Source organism: Eulemur rufifrons, chromosome 30 (assembly GCF_041146395.1).
Source record: "Eulemur rufifrons isolate Redbay chromosome 30, OSU_ERuf_1, whole genome shotgun sequence".
NCBI lineage: Eukaryota > Metazoa > Chordata > Mammalia > Primates > Lemuridae > Eulemur > Eulemur rufifrons.
In genome coordinates this window covers 118,492,585-118,513,970 of record NC_091012.1, presented here as the reverse complement: position 1 = coordinate 118,513,970, position 21,386 = coordinate 118,492,585, and the positions used below count along the sequence as shown (strand labels likewise).

General features: G+C 36.1%; 1 protein-coding gene across 1 annotated transcript in view; it reads right to left on the bottom strand.

The window, feature by feature from the left end:
• Nucleotides 1-21,386, bottom strand: part of TAB3 (TGF-beta activated kinase 1 (MAP3K7) binding protein 3) — a 62,147-nt gene that overhangs the window by 38,807 nt on the left and 1,954 nt on the right. The window contains exons 2-4 of the mRNA XM_069463591.1: nucleotides 4,406-4,508; nucleotides 483-567; nucleotides 107-236 (exon numbers count right to left, since the gene is read on the bottom strand). The gene's annotated coding sequence lies outside the window, so the exon portion shown is untranslated. The remainder of the gene's footprint in view (nucleotides 1-106; nucleotides 237-482; nucleotides 568-4,405; nucleotides 4,509-21,386) is intronic.

Sequence of the window (21,386 nt, the reverse complement as noted above, 5' to 3'; positions counted from 1 at the left end):
AATGTCACTTTATCTTTGTGTTCTTCCTCCCCAAAATCCATAACCCCAGCCTAACCATGAGAAAAACATCTGACAAATCCCAATTGGGCGATAGTCTATAAAATACCTAATCAGCATTCCTCAAAACTGTCAAAGCCATCAACAACAAGGCAAGTCTGGGAAACTGTCACCACCAACAGGAGCTTAAGGAGACATAATAACCAAATGTGATGTGGTTTCCTGGCCTGGATGGAATCCTGAAACAGAAAACAATATGTTTGGTAAAAACTAAGGAAATCTGAATAAACTGTGGACTTCAGTTAATAACATTTCAATATTGGTTCATTAATTGTAACAAATGTATCATGCTAACATAATCTGTTAATAATAGGGGAAACTGGTACAGGGTACGCTGGGGCTCTCTGTACTATCTTCCTAATTTTCCTGTAAAACTAAAACTGTTCTAAAAAATAAAGTCTATTTAAAATTAGAAAAAAAAATACCTCAAGATGGTTTATGAACCCTGGCACAGGAGTTTTATTCACATCTCCAGCTCTGAAAGCACCTTCTTTTCAGTAGTCTAGAAATCTGAGAAAATGAAAAGATGGTTATCCTTTTGCTAATTTTCCAACTCAATGGAAAGTGACAAAAACTAGTAGACTTCTGCTGCCTTAAAGTAACAGCAGATAGGATGCTAGACCACACTTTCAGGGCAGGTGGCTCTTTCTCAAGCTGAATCTTCTTTTAGGTCAAAAATATCTTCTACAGTAATTAAATTCTACATTATCCCACAGAAGAGAGCAGCAGTTCAAAAAGACAAAAAGATAGTCTGCTTATTTTCTTAAGGCTTTTGTAGTATACGTGGTTGTGATTTACCATTCTGAGCCCTCCATTCTATTTAGAGAAGAAAGGATTAAGCCCAGGCCTATGAAGCATGTATGTAATTTCTAATTGAATAGCTGAAATAGAATATAACTTTTTAAAAAAATGCTATTATATAACCCATTTCTGTTCTGTGAAGAGCAATTTATACATAGAATAGTAACTTATTCACTTATTTTGAAGGATGAACACTCTCTCCCCCCATCATTTAGAGATTATCTGCATTCTCAGTAAACCTAGTAATTCAATGTTAACGTTATCATTTTATGGCAAATACTGGCTTATAACAGAGCTATCATATATGAAAGTTTCTAATTAATCTTCTGAGTAAACTTTATTTTACAACCACAGTAGAGTTAAAATAACATACCCTGTTTATATCATAAATTTTTAGCACTTTGCTATACTTATTTTTAAATTTCTCAGTTACTTTATCTTGATTATCCATTAAGTATGAGCAAGAAGCACCGTGCACCTACATGAATGCTATTTCTACCGGGTGTAATAGCTTTTTCCACTCTCTAACAACGCAAAATTCACCCCACATTCATGTTAGCTTTCTACCATCTACCATGAACTTCAATCATCACAGCTTTCTCCACTTGTTAAATGTATGTGAAAGTCACTATGTGTTGATTACTACTTTCAGCACTTGAAATAATATATTTATTAATTTTATTCTCCTCTAGGTTTTATCACCATAATCTTGAGACCAAGAACCAAATATGCTCTTTTAGCTATAGCCTTATATACACTATTCAATATAAATGACCAAATACAGGACTTTAAAATAACTGGAAATATAATTGCTCTGGTTGTTTCAAAGTCTTTTGGGGTCAATTCCTAAATGACATCATTTAAAAAGAAAGACAGGACAACCTATCAGTGACATATATCAGAGGCAGATCATCTCTACATTTTATTACTTGGATTACTTAGAACAGAATTTTTCAAATGGTGGGTTGTGATCTATTAGTGAATTGTATTAAATATAATAAATTTATTGGGTGATGACCACTATTTAAGGGAAAAAAAAGAAACATAACAGAAAATATCAAAGTAATTCACACACAGTAATGGTAAATACTAATTCAAAAAACTTGTTTCAGCCAGGGATGGTGGCTCATGCCTGTAATCCTAACACTCTAGGAGGCCGAGGTGGGAGGATCCCTTGAGGTCAGGAGTTTGAGACTAGCCTGAGCAAGAATGAGACCCCCATCCCTACAAAAAATAGAAAAAATTAGCCGGGAATGGTGGCACATACTTGTAGTCCCAGCTACTCAGGGGGCTGAAGCAGGAGGATCACTTGAGCCCAGGAGTTTGAGATTGCTGTGAGCCATGACGATGCCACTGCACTCTACCTGGGGTGACAGAGTAAGACTCTGTCTCAAAAACAAACAAAAAAACTACACACAAAAAAAAACATTTGTTTCAGGTATGCACATATGTACTAGATCATGATTAAAATGTATTTCTTACTGTGGGTTTCTTTGAGAAATATTAACTTAGAAAATGGTGAGGTATTTAGGTTATGTAAGAAAAGTATTTACTACCTTTCCTTTGTACTTTTTTTCTGAATAGATGGAAGCTTTCTAAGTGATTAATAAACAAAGTGGAGTTATTTGAGAAACCTTTGGATATGAAAGCTGAAATAGCTTTTTTTTTTTTCTTTTTTTCTTTTTTTTGAGACAGAGTCTTACTCCTCACTATGTTGAGGGGCTAGAGTGCCGTGGCATCAGCCTAGCTCACAGCAACCTCAAACTCCTGAGCTCAAGCGATCCTCCTGTCTCAGCCTCCCAAGTAGCTGGGAATACCAGGCGTGCACCACCACGCCCGGCTAAATTTTCTGTTTTTAGTAGAGACGGGGTCTTGCTCTTGCTCTTGTTCAGGCTGGTCTCGAACTCCTGACCTCAAGCAATCCTCCCATCTTGGCCTCCCAGAGTGCTAGGATTACAGGTGTGAGCCACCATGCCCAGCCTGAAATAGCTTCACATTAGGAATTTTTGTGTAACTTTATTTCTTTCAAGTGTAGTCTAGATGTGTTCATGTAGCTCCTTCACATATATACAGCAGGCTCCTGCCTTCTACTATATCTAAAAGATAAAAAAATAAATAATCAGTCTCATTAATCCAGAAATTCAAGATCACATTATGGGAATTTCCTAGTGGAAAAGTTTGAAAGATTAACACAAATGGCATTTACAATCATTTATTTAACAATTTCTAACCTGATAATATTCCTGAATTCATTGTTCGTTTATTTAATAAAATCTGAACTTAGAGATACAGAAAGCCCATGCCCTCAAAGTGAGAGAAACACACTGGTAGTTATAATAGAGTGGAATTAAGTCCTATAGTAAGAAGTAGTCAAAAAATAAAATAATTAAGGTAGGACAAAGAGAAGGAGAGATGATGAAAGCTTCATGAAAGAGATGACATTTAAGCTGGATTTCAAAAAGTAGGTTTTTTGTTTAAAATAAAAACAACAGAATTATAAAGCTGGAAGGAACCCTACATATCATCTAACCCAGTGATTCTCAACCAGAGTCAATTCTGCCCTGCAAGGAACATTTGGCGATATCTGGAGACATTTTTGGTTATCATACTAAGGAGAGGTGCTATTGACATCTTGTGGGCAGAGGCTAGAGATACTGCTAAACATCTTACAGGGCACAAGACAGCCCTTGACAACAAAGAATTATCCAGGCCAAGATGCCAATAGTTCAGAAGCTGAGAAACCCTGAACTCAACCCCAATGCAAACCCTTGTTTTATAAAAGAATTGAAGGCTAAAAGGGTTTAGAAACTTGCTAAAAAGACAAGATTATTAAACAGGCCTCATAACATCTTGTCCAGTGTTTAATTCACAACACCACACTCACATATGTTATTATACTAAGAGACAGATGTTAAAAAAAGTGGTAACATTTTCATAAGATGGAAAAATAAACTATCAGGAAATCAAAACTGATACTGTTATACAGGGTTTTTTTGATACAGACCTACCAATGGCTCAAAGCAAGAATTATGGCTACAATACCATTAAAAAAATTATACCCTTATTTGTTCATAATATTAGATTTACCAACTGTACAACTGTTACTGAACATGGATTTCAGAACAAGAAAAATTACAAAAACTAGGAAGTTGGAAGATTTGCACATCCACACATATCTAGTTATTCCTTGAGGCAGGTCTTTCAATCTCCACCAGCTCTAACCCTAGGGATCTGGCACCTGGGTGGCAGTAGCCCCTTTTATTCAAAATCAACTGCTATATCACCCTTCCATTCGCTGGTGAGGTTTCCAATAGCAAAAGGATTGTCCAAAGAACTTGTAACTCCCACTGCTGAACAGCTAATAGTAGTAGCTCCTTAGAGTCCTGATTTAGGGCCTAAACCTAAACACATGAAATCACCTAGACATCTTTTATTTTTTCATCTTTGCTCTTAAATGCACAAAAGACATGAGATTATAAATGGGGGGAGGTGTAAAGATTTTAACAGCAATATAGATTCGTTTTCAAGAAAGAAATACACTCCTTACCTCCAATTTTTCAGCTGGTGAAACTTCAACTAAGATACCTTGTCCAGTTTGACACACTACAATTCACGGTGAAACACTTGAACAAAAGACTGAAGACACTGTCCTAAAAAATGAAAGGCCAAAAAGGTTAAGATTCAAACTGTGAAATGTTTAAAGACGACAGTGTGAGCAAGTCATACAGTGTACGAATAAAAGGTCATGAAAAAGCATGCAGCCATTTTACTACATGAAATTTCAGTAAATGAAGTTTATGTTTAATTAATACTAAGAGAAAGTTCTCCTGACTGCCTGAGCCACCCTACTCTCCCCTCAGTCATCTCTACTGCCTAAGGCAGAGCTCACAACATTAGACGGGAGGAATAAAGCTTTCCTGAGATTTTGGCTTCAGAGAAAGCAAGCAAGAGGAGCTTTAGTTGCATCCCTGGCAAATGATCAGGAGTCCCTGCAGCTTCCCAAGATATACTAGTCATTAAAATTTAATGAATTTGATTACTAAACTGTGCTGAGGCCCTTTTAGGGCCATAGGTCTTTAAAATTTAAAGGACTCCATGGTGAGTTTGATTTAATCTCTGGTAAAGGAAAGGAACTTTTAAAATTCCTATACAACCATTGAGCACCACACCCCCACTGCAATCCTGCAGCAGTGAAGGGGTATGTCTTTTCTTCTGTTTTTTTCTTGCTACCTTACCTTGTCCCTATAGAATTAGACCTACTCACTCAAGACTGGGAGACCCTCCCCATAACCCAACCCATGAAATCACTAATCCACCTTTCAGGAATAACTTTAACTTCCTCAAAAAGTAAGAAAGTCACTTCATCATAAGCCTCAGTAAAATAATAAAAGAGTTTTTGTTAAAGAAGAAAGTAGAGTTTTTGGTTCCCCAATTGGGGACTTTTTTTTTTTTTTTTGAGACAGGGTCTTGCTCTGTCACCCAAGCTGGAGTACAGTGGCCCAAGCACAGCTCATTACAACCATGAACTCCTGGGCTCAAGTGATCCTCCTACCTCAGCCTCCTGAGTAGCTGGGAGTACAGGCACATAGTGCCATGCTTGGCTAATTTTTAACATTTTTTTGTAGAGACAGGGTCTCACTATGTTGCTCAGGCTGGTCTCGAACTCCTGGCCTCCAGCAATCCTCCTGCATCAGCCTCCCAAAGTGCTTGCATTACAGGTGTGAGCCTACCACGCCCACCTGGCTCCCAACTGGGTATTTTAACATCTCAAAAAGTGACTATATATATATCCGGTTAACCAAACAGCCCTAGTGAAGGAGAAAAAATTTCTTCCATATAGAAAAATTTCAGCGAATAATGGCAGAAGTGACCAAATTAGAAAATTCACAATTTTGCAACCCTTAATTACATAACTAATTCATGCACTGGTAATTAATGGATGATAAAAGCATTAGGTGAAAAGTCAGGATTCATGAAAGGATCAAGCTGTTACCACCTGAACCCTCTGATCAACTGTCACAACACTTAAACTGAAATGACCAGACATTGTGTGCCTCCGGATGTGATGTAATATGAAGTGACAGCAAGTACTTTTGCCTACTCCTCCAAAAAATTCCATTCTGAATCTAATTAAGCATATAGATCTAATTTCCAGCCCATATGAAATACAGAGGATAAAGGAACAAGTTAGATAATACCCCATCAGAATGGGACATTCTGAGCATGACAAAAAGCAAAGGGTACTGTTATAGATTACAAGAGAATTGAGAGACTTAAGAGTAGATTCTGTTTCAAACAAACTATCAAAAAAAGAATTTTTTTTAGACAACTAGGGAAACCTGAACACGGACTAAGTACAGTTGACCCTTGAACAGCACAGGTTTGAGCCGCAGAGGTTCCAACACACAGATTTTTTTCAATAAAAGTCACACAGAGTGTGCCTGCCTCTCCTGGCCCCCCTTCCACCTCCTCTGCCATCCCTGACACAGCAAGACCAACCCCTCCTCATCTTCCTCCTCAACCTACTCAATGTGAATGTGGTAAGGATGAATCCACTTAATGATGATGATCTACTTCCACTTAATGAACAGTAAATATATTTTCTCTTATGATTTTCTTAATGTTCTTTTCTCTAGCTTACTTTATCATAAGAATACAACGCATAACACATATAACATACATAATATATGTTAATTAACTGTCCATATTATCAGTAAAGCTTTTGGTCAACAGGCTATTAGCAGTTAAGTTTTGGGGGAGTCAAAAGTTATATGTGGATTTCAACCATGTTGCGGGGGTGGGAGGGTCAGCACCCCTAACTCCTGCATTGCTCAAGAGTCAACTGTATTGTATATGCTAATAAGGAATTATCATTAGGTATGTTGTATGTGATAATGGAATTACAGTTACGTAAGAAAATGTGTTTTAGAGACATATTAATTAGGGGTAAAATTATGTCTTGGATATGCTTTCTCAGCAAAAAAGAGGGGTAGGGAAAAGATGAAACAAGTACAGTAAAACGTTGATAACTATAGCAGCACATGTTCACTGAACTTTTCATTCATGTACATTTGGAAATGTTTACAAATAAAGTTAAAAATAATCAATTAGGAATCACTAAGAGGAGTCCTTTAAGGAGAAAAAATATAATCAAAATAATACTTGAAAGATGGTGATTTTAATTATTTTGTGCAGACCATAGAAAAAAGCAGCTAGAGATATAAAACTACTAAGGGGTTTCTTAAGGCAGTCCAGAGGTAAAATCTTTAAAAAGCCAAAACCATCATTTTAAAATATTTATTGAAAACTGCAATAAGTGATAAAGCATAAAAGTGTGAAGTCTACACCCTGTCCTAAAGCTTCCTCTTGAACCAGTAGGAAAAAAACACACCCTATATCCTGATAACAAAGAAGTTCAGAGAGAGGAGAGATGGATTTCGGTAAAGCAATTTTACTGAAGAAAAATAATCAAAGTAGACAACAGAAATGATGCTGGATTAAGAGAGAAAGAAGGGGAAAATGCATGTCCTAAAGAAATTTTTAGAATTTTGGTTTTAAATCATGACAGATTTGTGAGTAGAACAGGGGAGAAACCTAATGAATGAACTTTCAAGAAAAGAATTCCTTAGATAGAGATTAAAAAAAAATAGTTCTGAAGAGAAAATGGAGCAATACTAAATTTGAGAAGGCATCCTCATACCCTAAAACATGCACTAATACCACCTAACTGAATATACTACAAATAAACAAGGGCATTTGACATTCATAGACCTAAGGTACGATAATTGTTCAAGGCTATCATTACAAACAAGTAGCAAGAATGTTACTGAATGCTGAAACAACGATGTTGAAAACAAGATATAAGGAGCATTCAGAAGCAGAATCGCCACCAGATGTATAAGAGCACTGACTCTATTGCTAGGAAAGAGCTATGAGGCAGATAAACTCTTTGCCTTCCATAAGATTCAGAAGGATGAGGCAAACAAGATTTTGGCTAGGATTTCATCAAGAATGATTGGAAAGGCAAGAAACGAAGGTTCACAGAAGATATCCAGTAAGGGAGTTAATAGGGAAGTTTGAGTTTAACCATCAGAGTGACAAGAAAGATGGCAAATGATTGTTAAAAAAGAGGCATCTTTTTTAGAATTGGGAAAATGGAGGCATGCCTAAAGAAAGGGAAAAGGACTGTACACATAGGGATGAGAAAGGACTAGTGACAGAGCAAGCTTTCCAACAGGGCAGAGAGGCTGGCAAATTCCAGAGCTGGTGGGCCCATGCTCTAAAAACGGAGTGGGGTAGGGGGGGGTGAAGATGGGATATGAAGGCATAATCTCACAATTGTCTCAATCTTCAGGACAGAAGTCATGAGATCATGAAATTATATGACTTAAAGAAGAAAGCACAACATGATAAAATTGGGAAGTCAGTGAGCATCTATAGGCAAGAGTTAACTGGCCACAACAGCTGAAACAAAATGTTGTAATAGTAATAGACAAAGAACATATACCACTCATCATGTGTGAGACTACAGACAAGTTACTTAATCTCTCTTAGGCCCTGTTTCATAATCCTTTGCTTAGTATCACACCTAACTATCACATACTTACCCTACAAGGCTGCTGTGGGAATTAATTTACATACAAGGAAAAAATTTGTAATTGGTAAAGCACTATGTTCATCCATTAGGGTATATGATAGCTCTCATAAGACGGCAAACCTAGGAATCTTGGCAGAACTGCCTCCTTTTTTTGTATTTCACAATGGCAGATATATTAATATACCCACAGAATATATATTATATTATATATTATACCAACAGAAGTTGTGATGGTAAAAGTGTAACTAGGAAAGTATTCTTTTCCATGAAAAAGAAAAAAATATATAGTTGATATTATGCATCCCAATTTCAATAGCAATAAAGAAGGATTTCATATTTTGAGAGTCATTCAAGGCATGATTTTTAGCTGAAATGTAAACACAATCAACTTGTCCATTAAGGTCAAGAAATTGCCCAAGGTTGGAAAGACTGACAATATTACTGAGTATTCAGGAAGTAATTTACTTATATTTTCACACACACAGAGAAAATGAAACCTTTCAATTACAAAAAGTACATAATTATACGAGTGAGTACAGCTATATAAAACAGAGCTTAATAGAACGAGGGGCTGAGTCTGAAGTCTTGGATAAACATGAACAGTCATTGTCATTTGTAAGTAAATTCTGCCCATAAAGAGCCAACAAGAGACCTTCCTATCTCAGTTATGGCACATTAAGGTAACTTGAACCAACCCTCCCACTGAAGACAAGTAATAGAGTTGAACAAAATATGAGAAATGACTTTCTTAAAAGGGTCAAAGAGCTTACAGGATAATGCTTTCAGATCCATTAAAGGACTGGAATTCAGAGGAGTGTGCCCAGAAATTGAGAAGAGGAAGCTAGAGGTTAAACTGTATCCAACAGCCTGACAGGTCAGAGGGACAAAAGGGAAAATCCTCTTCCCCCACCTTCAGGTTAGGACCCTGAAAGGCTGCACCTTAGAAATAAGGGTGAATGGGAAATTAATCAGTCCATACACTGAATGCAATGTGGCATTGAGTCATCTGTTTGGCCCAGGAAAATCTCCAAAACTGACATTTGATTAACTAATCCTGGATTCCCTCAAGCAGAGGCATGCGTGCACACACACACACACACACACACACTCTTTATGAAAGATATAATCCTTGGTCTCAAATGGTTTCTCAAATAAGTTTTCAAATACAATGCCCAGCATACAATTAAAGACAACCAGGCACATGAGAAGACAAGAGACTATTACCAAAAGCCAAAGAAACAACAAACACCAAAAACAGACTCACAGGGATTCCAAGTATTGGCCTTATCGACAGAGATTTTAAATTATGCTTACTATGTTCAAAGAGATGAAAGACAAACTTAAAAATCTTGGCAATGACCTAGAAACCATAAAAAGGGAAACAGCAGATTTTTTTAAGAAGCAGAGTAATTCTGTTACTGAAAAATGCAAAAACTGAAATTAAGAAATCAATCAACAGGTTTAAAAGCCAATAGACACAGCTGAGACAGTGAATCAGACAATAGATGGGGGGTAGGGGGGGGAAGCTCAGAATGAAGAGAGAGTAAGAAACACGGAAGATACAGTGAGAAGGTCCAATATTCAACAGTTAAGTGTCATCCCAGAAGGAAGAGAGACAGAATAGGGCAGAGGCAATATTTGCATAAATGTTCCAAATTTTTGGAAAATGTTCCAAAAATGATGAAAGATGTCAAACCACAGATTTAAAAATATCAATGAATTCCTAGCTGAAAATCAACAAAAAAAGGAAAATTGAAAAGCATCCTGAGTGGGAAATGATTATTTCAAAGAAGCAACTGTTCGACTGGTAGCTTAATTCTCAATGACAAAAATGGAAGCTGAAAGACTGTGTATCTCCATGGAAGAGAAAGAAAGTAACTGCCAACTTGTGGAGAAAATATCCTTCAAGAATAAAACTGAAATACAGGCTCAGACAAGTAAAAGAGCTCATATCATATCTTAGTGAGTAAACCCTCACTAAGAACACATAAAGCAAAAGAAAAGATCTGTGACCCAAGATGGAAGGTCACAGATGCAAAAAGGAATGAAGAACCATCAAAGCCTAAATAAGCATGTGAAAAATCTAAACTAACATTGCCTGTATAAAATAATGTCTTGTGGGGGTTGCAATATATACAGAAAATTACATCATAGGACGACAACAACAGCATGTAAGTCAGGAGGTAGATAAATGCAACTAAGGTGTTTTAATGTTCTTGCTTCAACCAGGAAGAAAGTAAAAGTATCAATTAACATTAGACTTTGATAAGTGAAGGCCACATGCTGCAAATGCTAGCGTAATTACAAAAAGAATAAAAATGAATATGTGATATCTGAACTAATAAAGGAAAAAGTTGATAGAAAAATAATCAAAGAGATAAAGATAATAGGAGAAAAAGAAATACAGAGCTGATGGAACAAAAATGTGATGCTATACTTAATCCAAAAATATCAGTAGTTATATTAAATATAAATGAATTAAGTATTTCAAAAAGAAATCAATTATCAGAATGTATTAACAAAAAAAAATTCTACAAATATATGCTGCTTTCAAGAGACCCAACTAAAACATAAAAATGCAGAAAGGCTAAAAGTAAGAAGATAGGCCAGGTGCAGTGGCTCACCCCTGTAATCCTAGCACTTTGGGAGGTCAAGGCAGGAGGATTGCTTGAGCCCAGGAGTTCGAGACCATCCTGGGCAACATAGTGAGACCCTGCTCCTTTAAAAAAAAAGGTAAAAGGATAGAAAAATATTTAGCATGCGAACATTAGCCAAAACAAAGATGGTATAGCTATATTAATTTCAGACAAAACAGACAAAGAAAAAGCACCACCAAAGAGTCATTTCCTAATGATAAATGCTTAATTCACTAGAACAATAGAACATGCATTTGATAACATGGCCTCAAATTATACATAAAACAAAAAAGCTGACAAAACTACTAGGAGAAATAGACACACATCAGTATCATGGTGGCACATTTTATTAATAAGTATCTTTCTCAGTAGTTGAAAGAATAAGCAGACAAAGAAAATCAGTAGGAGATACAATTAACAGAGTTGATCTCAATGGGTATTTATAGAATGCTAAATCCAACAGCTACAGAATGAATGTTTTTCAAGTGCTTACATATTTACAAAAACTGTCCACATGCTGAGCCATAAAGTCACAGGACATTTTAAAAGACTGAAATCACTCAAAGAAAGTTCTCTAAGGAAAATGTGATAAAGCCAGAAACTAATTAAAAAAAATACATAGGCCAGGTGCGGTGGCTCACTCCTGTAATCCCAACACTCTGGGAGGCTGAGGCCGGAGGATTGATTGAGCTTGGGAGTTTGAGACTGGCCTGAGCTAGAGTGAAACCCTGTCTCTACTAAAAATAGAAAAATTAGCCAGGCCTTGTGGCACATGCCCATAGTACCAACTACTCGGGAGGCTGAGGTAAGAGGATCACTTGAGCCCAGGAGTTTGATGTTGCAGTGAGCTATGATGACACCGCTGCACTCTACCCCGGTGACAGAGCAAGACTCTGCCAAAGAAAGAAAGAAAATAAAAGAAAAGAAAAGAAAAGAAAAGAAAATTAAATTTCCATGTCACTGGAAATTAAGAAATACACTTAAAAAAAAACCCATGGATCAAAGAAGAAATCACAGTGGAAATTAGAAAATATTGCATAATTAATAATGAAAATATTACATATAAAAAATTATGGGATACAGGTAAAGCAATACTTGAAAGTGAAATGTATAGTTATAAATCCATATGTTAGGAAGGAAATAAAGTATAAATTAATACCTAACTACCCATCTCAAGAAGTTAGAAAAAGAGCAAAATAATCCCTAAAGAAATTTTAGAAAATAATAAATATAAAAGCAGATATTAACAAAATAGAAAAACCCGAAGAAAGCTATTATTTTAAAAACTTGATCTGTAACTAAGGCTAGGCCTAAGTGGCTTCACTGCTCAATTCTATCATGCATTTAAAGAAGAAATAAAATCAACCTTAACCTAAACTCTTCCAGAGAATAAAAAAAGCAGGTATATTCCTTAACTCATTTTACAAGGCTCCTAAAACCTGACAAGGACAGTACAAGAACACAAAATTAGAGGCCAATCTCACTCATGAACAAAGATTCCAAAATAAAATAAAAGGAAAATGTGATACTGACCAAGCTGGGTTTATTCCTGAACTGCAAAGCTGATTTAGCACGAGGAAATCAATCAATATCATTTGCTTTGAGGAATAAAATCATATGGTTATATTAACAGTAGGAAAAACATTTGATAAAATACAATATCCATTCATGACACAAGCTCCTAGCAAACTAAGAATAGAATGAAACTTCCTTAATCTGATAATATCTAGAAAAAAATTAAAGCAAACATATTGTAGAGAAATGTTAAAAGTTTTCCCTTTGAGAAAAGGAACAAAACAATGGTGCCCACTATTACCACTTCTATTCAATATTATAATCAAAGTTCTAGTCAGCAAAGAAGTGTAACATTTTGAAAGGAACAAAATTTTCTTTATTTGCAGATAAGACTGAATACATAGTAAAAGATTCTAAAGATACAAGACCGAAAGTAATAAAAGTTTAATACAACTGCTAGATACAAGGTCAATATAAAAACAAAGTCTACAGACATTTACAGTATCAAAAAATATCAAATATCTACAAATAAAATTCTCAAAAGCTGTGAACGACTTTCTGGAGAAAATCATAAAACATTATTGAGAGAATTAAAGAGGACCTAAATAAATGGAGTAGCATATGTTCATGAACTAGAAAACAATAAAGATGTCAATTCTCCTCCAATTACTCTAAAGATTCCATGAAATTCCAATCAAAATAAGTTATTTTGTGTGTGGAAAATGACAAGATGATACTAAAATCAAATAAATGTGCAAAGGGCCAAGAATAGTCAAGATGCTTCCCAAGGACAATGAGGTAGAACAACTTGTTCTACTGAAAATCAAGATTTACGACAAAGCTATAATAAACAAGATAATGTGGTATCAGTACAAGGAGAGACAAACAGACCAATGGAACAGAACAGAGAGCACAAAAACAGAACCACAGACACATAGACATTTGATTCCTGACAATAGTAGGGAAAAGACAGTGTGCTGAAACAATTAGCTATATATATGAAAAAAATAATACCGTCCCTTACCTCACGATACAAAAAATCAATTTCAGTTAGATGCTAGATCTATCGGTGAAAGTCAAAACAATTAGGCTTCCAGAAGATGAAGGTGAATATCTTCAAAACCATGGGATAGGAAAAGATATTTTAAACTGAATTTGATGCCTAGTTTAAACATAAAGGAAGATACTGACTACAATAAAAACAAGAACTTTGATATATCAAAAGACACTTTAAAAATGAAAAAGAAAAAGCACGCCATACAGTGGGAGATGATATTTGCAACCAGCAAGAGTTCATTTCCAGCATATAATAAAGAACTCCTACAAATCAACAAGTCAAAAAAGGCAAGGAATACAACACATTTTTTGAAGGAATTCCACCCAAAATACTTACAAAAGCATAAACCTCAGTTACCTGGAAGATTTAGTTACTGAGACTCTACCTGAGATTTACAACGTAAAAGGTTTTACCTATATATTAACATTTAAAAAGAATTTTAAATGCTCATATTTCAATAAATCAGTTCTTCCATTCCTTCTCTAGTATGAACTCTAAAGGAAATAACTATCATTGATAAGTCCTATTTAAGATCTTTGCCTACTTGAGGTAACAAAGACATTCTCGACATTCTCCAAAAACTGAGATCTATCTACATATCTATCTACAATAGAATACATTGACACAATGGAATAGTATACAGCAATGAGAACAAATAGTCTACAACTACATACAATATAGATACATCTCACAGTCACACAGTTGCATAAAAGAACTAAGACACAAAAGTGTACAGTACGATTCCATTTACATAAAGCACAAAAGTAGGCAAAAACAAATCTGTGGTGTTAAAAGTCAGGAAAATGGTTGAGGGGTAAGGTGGTAAGAGATCACAAGGGAACACAAAGGGGGACTTCTAAATTGCTGGTGATGTTCAATTTCTTGATCTGGGTGCTGGTACACAAGTGTGCTAAGTTGATGAAAATGCAGTTGTTCACTACCAATAATGTGTGCTTTCTGCATATTAAATGTCAGTAAAAGGTTTTTTGGTTTTTTCTAAGTGTGAAGGAGTCTATTTTTCAAAATTGTTTAGGAAATATGAGAGCAAAAAAGTTTGAAGTTCATTGCTTCAAGTCAAAGCACAAAAATCAAATAACAAAAAATTTAAAAGCAATATACTAGTTACCATAATTATTAATGGAGGTGTCAAATCAACTAGCAACTCTCAAACTTATAGTAACATTGGTTTGAAACTATTTGAATCCAATAGGATAAACTGACACATCTAAATTTAGTGAGGAGTGTTGGTTCTTAAAGATTTCAGGCAAGCAACTTGATCTTGTAGGTTTTTGGTAAACAACACAGTTTCTAAATCTTAGTAATTAACAAAGAGATTCACACATCTAGTCAAACCCCCAATTTTACGAATGAAGAAACCAAGGTCCTTTGAAGTTGGGTGATTTGTCCAAGGTCATAAGAAGCTCTGAGTAAGTATAAACAATCCAAGTTATTTAATTAAGTTCACCCCCTCCCAATTTTCTGTAACTTCTCGGGGATTTCCACCTTCCAAGAGAGTTTGTTTACTGGCAGTGTCCCTCAATACACACTATATTCAACAGAAACATTTTCACCCAAACAACTCAAAATTAATTCTTTGCCATCCATGACTAATAGCCAAAAGCTATTTCTGTGGCATAAAAGATAAGACTTTCTAAAAGTAAAGTTCATGATGTGCAGCCTAACAGATAACTTTCTGTTTATACTAAATAATGACTTTTACACCAAACTTAAGAATGTGTGATAATTTAAAATAACAATGGCACCTATTTACATATAGTTTCCCTGAAAGACTTTAAAATCAATTGTGACCACAAATTGAAACCAAAGATTTTCTAAAAGTGCATATAAACAAATGAATGTGCTAAATTACTGAAATTATACTAACTTAATATTAATTTCTTATTAAATCAATCATAACTGTGACAAGTACCAAAAAAATTAAATTCTCCAATTTATTCCAATTAGCTTCTATATCCAAGAATAAGAAGTATGCTTAACATTTTTAAAAGGAAGAGTGACTTGTCATTTTGAAGTCAAATCCATCAAAAGTGAACAGTACATAAAACACTGTTTTAGTCCCTTGAAAACATAGTTTTAAATTACAGAAATGCTTTAGCTTCCACTCTATCACCATAGTGTTCTTTCCACTATCACAAGACTCTCTCCTTTTATTTCAAACTATAAAGTTCAGTGCCAAGATGAAGCCATGGACTTTCCATCCCTAGAGGAAACACCTGGCCTTTGAGGACCTGCAGAAAATTTAAAAGTAAATCAGAAAATGGTTTTATAGCCACAGAAACTTATTCACTAAAGAACTGTAGGTCTCAATGATACAAACACACATAATTAAAAATGACTTAACAATTACATGCAACGTGGTATCCTGGAACAAAAAAAGAATATTAGTGGAAAACCAGTAAAATGGAATAAAATCTACAGTTCAGCTAATAATAATGTACCAATGTTAATGTCTTTGTTTGGCCAAATGTACCGGGGTTATGTATACTTGGATGAAGGCTATATTAGAACGCTGTACTATCTTTGCAATTTATTTTAAGTCAAAAGTTATTCCAAAATAAAAAGTTTAAAAAGAAATGACTTGCTTCTGCTGGGTCTTATAAAAAAAATAAAAATAAAAAAATAAAAAGAAATGACTTAGCAACAATGTACAAAAGTTGAGAAATTTGTACCTCAATTCTGACCGGTCAAATGCTCACAATCAATATCTATTTTCAAATGATATATCTCCATCCACACAAGGCCTAAATGAGGGATGGAATGGGTTCACAGAAGGGTCTCTTTAAACGCCACCTATTTCTCCAACATTACAAAATAAAATAAACTCCAAAAAAGTCTCAAAAAAATACTTTAGGCAAGAATGAAAATGAAAAGTCTGAAATGATTCCTCAAGTGGACAGGGAGGAGAAGAATCTTGTTTAGTACAAAAGATGTGGGCAGTGGACAGCCAAGTAGAAAAGGGTATTCTAGAGGTCCTAAAACAGTAAAGCTTAATAATAAAAAATACATATTATTTCTTATGCACTCACCTAAGAGCCAGGTGCTGTTTTAAGTGCTTTACCCATATTAACACATTTAATCTTCCCATGTACCCTGTTAGGGAGGCACTACTTTTATTTTCATTTTACAGATGAGAAGTTCTTTAAGTAACGGAACAGAGATTTGAAGGCAAGCACTCTGGGTGAACAGTCCATGCTCTTCACCACTATACCATACAGCCTTTTGAGGAGCCAAGCCAGGAGAAAGTTCCTGCCTTCTAGAGACCAGTCCCCACTACTCACCCTCTCCTTAGCCTCCGCCGGAGAAGAAAGCCCTATTCCCAAGGCTTGGGAGTCCTTGCTAGGACTGCGAAGGAAGATAACCCTGACGCCCTATCTGCAAGTTTGCATTCATAATCTTTCGGTACCTGATGCACCCAGTGCATGTTCCTGCTGAAACACTGTTATACATATAAGTTAGTTTTTATAGTACTATCAGTATTCAAATTCAGATATGCTGGGCTGGCCTGGGAATCTGAATACCACATATGACACTCTCTTGTGGGAGAATGGTGCTGATTAAAAAAAAAAAAAGTCTTATAAATGGACCTTTTAGAAATTGGGGCTCCCTTTACATAGACTTTATCCTTACAGATGCCATGATAATTAAATTGTAATAAAGACATTGCAGTTACACAAGCAATAAAGTTGTGCTCATATATCTGTGAACTAAAATCTTAAGCCCCCCTCCCAGCTGACTGAATGGACTGCCTCTTGGCCAAGAGGACCCCAGAAATACCCTAAAACTCAGATGCTGGCCATGAGAAGCAAGGTTGGACATGTCTGGTCAGGCCTGGTCATGCCTCCCTCCCTTCTTGGAGATATCCTTTGGAACCCATTAACAAGCCTAAAGCTATACAAGGCAAAGCTTAAACCACACCTACAGGTCATTGATATACTTAACAGATCACTTGAGTCTGAGTATACATCCAGTATATGTTCAGTGGTTTGTCTCTGATCAACAGACTTCCTTATCTTATCTTAGAACATTCCAACCCTTTAGACAAAGCTTCATTTCTTTAACCAGTTACAAATCAAAGAATCTTTAAACCAACCACGACCTCGAAGCCCCACTTCGAGATGTCCTGCCTTTTTGGGCAAAACACAATGTACTGATTTATGATTTTACATGTAATTTCTGTCTCCCTGATATGTATAAAACCAAACTGTAAGCCAATCACAGTGAGACTACTTGCTCAAGGCTTCTTGGGCATGGCTCTCCGGGCCAAGGTTGCACATATTCAGCTCAGAATAAACCTCCTTAAATTATTTTACAGAGTTTGGATTCTTTTCCATTGACATATTAAAGTGGCATAGCTCTTTATACCCAACAAGATAGGAATGGTGTTACCGGAAAAAAAAAAAATTAGCTTAATGTTCTATGGATTTCCTGCACTATGACCAATTGTGGATGTATCCAGCAGTTAATATACTGTTCTCCCTGTCTCCCTCAATAAGCTCTGCATTAAAAAATTACTACCAAGTAAACAAATATATCTTTCATGCCCCCACCCCTAGAACACAAGGGGTACCATCTCAGAAGATAGCTAAAATATTAACAGTAGTAGAAGCAATGACGATGACAATGTAATAATAACTCTTTTTGAGCATTTACCATTGCTAGGCAAATTTTAAATATGATACAGCCTCTAGCTCATTTAATACTCACATGAGATAGATACCACATTATACCCATTTCAAAAATGAGGAAACAGGTCAGAGATTAAGCAATTTGCTTAATCTGACACAAAGCTAGCGTCAGAAAATCTGATTATCTGAGCATTTTACCCCTAGAGATCATGTTTTTAACCACTGCTCTCTGTAATTAAATAATCTGGTAATCTCTTAAAATGAACAGGGCATGCTTACTCAAATTCATTTTTCAAACAAAAGAGTGGTTTGGAGACCAAAAAAAGGATCTATCTTAACTTTTATTAGGAATATTTCCTTCAACCAAGCTAAGGCTAAACACATTTATGGAGAACAAATTTAAAATATATTTAGCTGTGCTTTTATCATTTTGAAATCCCTCACTTAATTGTTTGAATACCACAAACAGTGGTAACAAGATGTAACCTCAACAAACTAATAAATATTTTAAAATCTTCAGGTGGCTAGGTGTGGAGGCTCATGCCTATAATCCCAGCACAGTGGGAGGCTGAGGTGGGAGGACAGCTTGAGCCCAGGAGTTCGAGACCAGCCAGGGCAACATAGTGAGATCCCATCTCTAAAAAAATAAAATAAAATCTTCAGGTAAAACAAACACACTGTCCATGTTTATCACTAAGTAAATGAGGGCAAAATAACTGAAAGAGGTCAAATACTTTTGAAAAGTTTCAAATCAGCAGCAAGAAATGGTAGAAACAAGATTTTCCTTTTATGACAAACCAAGACTCTGTTCTTTCAACAATGCTGTAAGATCTGCTTTAATGACAAACATTAAAAAAAGCCATGTGATTCACACAAGAAATCTAATTTTGGATAGCTAAAGGTGTACTACCTACCATCTCACTGAGTAATTAACAAAAAGCAGGCAACTCCCAACAATTTCTGGAGTACAAGCTGATTTTTTAAATCATCTATTTGAACCTCACAACTTGCCTTCCCTGGTAACAATGATCAATGTGCTAGGTTTCCAAGCCAGCTCACAAAAGCCTATAGGTCCATAAGGTTGCAGAAGTAAAATGAAACACAGAACCTGCTGAGCAATGTTTCTATGAGAAAACCCATTTAGCATTCCAACTTAGAATAACAGCAACTACCCCTGCCCCATTCAGCTCTGGAAGTAGAAAAAGGAAATCTTCCCTTCCCAACTGGGAACCTGAGCTTCCCTAGGACCACAGGCCTTGGCTTCTATACGATCAAGGCAGAGCAGGAATAAAGGCAGGAACCAGAGAAAAAAGGCAGAGCTGGGTGGGAAGGTCAGGGATGAAGAAGGCAAGATCTCCTTGGGAGAGATGGATGGACGGTGGGACAGCAGCTGAAAGCAAGTGTGAGAGGCAGGGGCAGGAGGGGTGCTGAAGAAGATGAGAGAACAGTGCCTATTCTTGCAGTACATGGGCTTTTATAAACTTCCCTCCTTGATGCCTAAGGAGAGGGAAGGAAAAGACAAAGAGAAACTGTAGAAGGGTCTTGACGCTGCCTCCCTCATTCTGGCTATTCTCATTCTCCTTTTCAAGGTAGAATGGGGTGGGTTAAAGGGTTTTCTTTGCAGCCCTATTGATCTCCTAAAGCACAGGAATTCAGGAAAGCAGAGTGAACTGGAAGAGTTTTGGTGCCCTCCTTGCCAGTGTCCACCCTGTCAGAGACTTCAGTATCTGGAAGGCTCCAGATAATGGCAGAACAGCATCAGAGAGGAAAGAAAGGAAGGAGAGAAATTTGAGGCAGGGTGGGAAGCAGGATATTGGAGAGTTGGACAAATAAATTAATAGAACTGTCAATGAATTCAACTATAATAAATGTTATTTTGGATTGATTCAGTTTAGCAGTTCTAAATATTTCATCAGGTCCATTTTACTTTTAGACAAATATCTGTGGCCATGGTAATAATTTAAGGTTTATTATGCAGAAGGTATGAAAATAAACTTCTAAATACATGAGACATTTCCTGGTGTTTTTATCTTTATATGGTGGAAATATAAATCATTTCAGAAAGGCTTTTTTTTTACTGGGTAAATACTCAGTTACATTATCATTTGTCAATTGTTTTCACCCTAGTAGCCCCAATACCATGAGTAATTACCTTCACAAGTAAGGAAGTATATTTAAATCTCTCTTGGGAGTATTAATTACAATAAAAAATTTGCTCGTTCAGACCAAAGATTGCCCATCAAGACTCCAAGGTATTATTTAAAATACAGTCCCACAGTCCACATAACACATAGGCATGCTGTTGTATACTGAGGAACACAAGACTTCTTTTTCCGTTTCCAAGAAAATATGACTACTTAACTGAAGGCCCAGAAACAATTTCCTTCTTAAAAGATGGAACAGCAAATCCCAAATTTCATAGTAACTTTTCTAGAACGTCCAGCTAGAGACAATTAATTAGACAGGTAAACCTGACCAAATCACCTGATAGGGGATGAGTGCCAGACATTTAGCATCTTTTTTTTTCCTGATTTCTGCAGCTGTTCTTCCAGTTGAACTCTATCCAGATGTGGAGTCTCTCTCTTGAGCAGGGATAAGGACCGGGATGGCAGACTCAGCAGTGCATCAGAGATGCAACAGCAGAGACCAGTGGGAAACAAAAATGACCATGGCAAGATGTTTCTGCTGTTTCACTAACATCTCAGATACTGCCTGGGAATCTGTGAAAGGCTTTTAGTCCCTAGCCTCACAGGAGATTATGCTGGATCCCATAATAGCTGCTGTATTTTATGCAAACCATGAACTGGGTCCAAAACCTTCATATCAAATTAAAGAGAAGAAAACAGGGTCAGCTGTCAAATACTCCACTTGCTGGAGAAGTGTATGTGTATACTTCCAAGCTCTGATAAAGCAAATTCAAACCCCTATAAATAGTTGCCATTTTATTTTAATAATGTAATTTGAAGTATTATTCAGGACCAGAATAAACAAAATATTTGATCTTTGAAGTATCTTGGGCATGCTGAAACAGGAGGCAAAGTTACTGAAAACATCTGAATATAAGACAGGTCACTATT